Raw genomic sequence first — 1,626 nt, 5'->3', positions numbered from 1 at the left:
CCTGGGTTCATTACAAGGAGGAGCCAGGGGGATCATGGCAGATGCTTAGTGAAAGGATTTGCACTTTCTAGAGTTTAGAACAGTGGACAAGGTGCTCTACTCTGGTGGAGAGTTACAGTCTCAGAAAACCCACAGGGCCAGTCCTAGCCTGCCCTGTAGGGCCGGAATCGACGCCATAGCAGTGAGAGGGTGAGTTCCCCAGTGTGGGCAGTACTGCCCCCAGGAGACCCTCGACCGATCCGAGAGGCTGCAAAAACAATGATCTCTACTTGAACCTGAATTATGGGCTGTAGTACAAGTGCTTCTCATTACTAGGTGGCAGTAAGTAATGTATGTATATTTCTGGACAGAGGTGGCTTGGGTCGGATATGTTCAGGAGCCATGGTTAGAGGGCCAGGAGTCCCTCGTCCCACTTGTTCCTTGAGTGAAGCCGAAGGCTGAGGCGTCACAGAGCTTCATGAAAACACGAGCCTAGGGGAGGGGAAAACGAGGAGCTGATGCCAAGGCTCAAGTAGAGAGCAAATGTTTGGAGAAGGATGATGGCAACAGTGTACAAATTGCTTTACACAATGGATGTATGTGTGGATTGTGATAAGAATTGTACGAGCCCCCAATAAAATGATTTAAAAAAAACAAAAACACGAACTTAGGGGGCAAAGGGCATTTATAGTGGTCTAAATAAAGGCATATACATATGTAAATATATATATGAGGATGGGGAAATAGATCTATGTGCATATATTTATAGATTTAGTATTAAGGTAGCAGATGGACATTAGGCCTCCACTCAAGTACTCCCTCAATGCAAGAATACTTTATTCTATTAACCTGGCATTCCATGATGTCACCTTCCCAACACGATTGCTGAAGACAAAGCGGGTACATGAGCAAATGTGAAGAAAACTGATGATGCCCGGCTATCAAAAGATATAGCATCTGGGGTCTTAAAGGCTTGAAGGTAAACAAGTGGCCATCTGGCTCAGAAGCAACAAAACCCACATGGAAGAAGCACACCAGCCTGTGTGATCACGAGGTGTTGAAGGGATCAGTTAGGCATCAAAGAACAAAAAAATCATATCATTTTGAATGGTGGGGAGTGGGGACCCACAGCCCATATGTAGGCCACTGGACATCCCCTAACAGAGGGGTCTCGGGGAGGAGATGAGCCAGTCAGGGTGCGATGTAGCAACAATGAAACATAGAGCTTTCCTCTAGTTCCTAAATGCTTCCTCCCCGCCCCCACTATCATGATCCCAATTCTACCTTACAAATCTGGCTAGACCAGAGGATGTGCATAGGTACAGAGAGGAACTGGAAACACAGGGAATCCAGGGCAGATAATCCCTTCAGGACCAGTGCTGAGTGGATACTGGGAGGGTGGAGGGAGGGTGGGGTAGAGAAGGGGAACCAATTACAAGGATCTACGTATAATCTCCCTGGGGGACGGACAACAGAAAAGTGGGTGAAGGGTGACATCGGACAGTATAAGACGACAAAATAACTTATAAATTATCAGAGGTTCATGAGGGAGGGAGTAGCGGGGAGGGAGGGGGAAAATGAGGAGCTGATGCAGGGGCTTACGTGGAGAGCAAATGTTTTGAGAATGATGAGGGCAATGAATGTACA

At 47.1% G+C, this 1,626-nt stretch overlaps 1 protein-coding gene across 2 annotated transcripts in view; it reads left to right on the top strand.

Annotated features, from left to right (window-relative positions):
- RPN2 (ribophorin II) overlaps positions 1 to 1,626 on the top strand; it is a 53,890-nt gene that overhangs the window by 14,542 nt on the left and 37,722 nt on the right. The gene's annotated exons all lie outside the window — the stretch shown is intronic.

This window comes from Echinops telfairi, unplaced genomic scaffold (genome assembly GCF_000313985.2).
Source record: "Echinops telfairi isolate 266 unplaced genomic scaffold, ASM31398v2 ScPeMD7_5592;HRSCAF=6446, whole genome shotgun sequence".
Lineage (NCBI taxonomy): Eukaryota > Metazoa > Chordata > Mammalia > Afrosoricida > Tenrecidae > Echinops > Echinops telfairi.
Note: the sequence above shows the minus strand (reverse complement) of the source record. Positions and strands in the feature narration are given on the sequence as shown.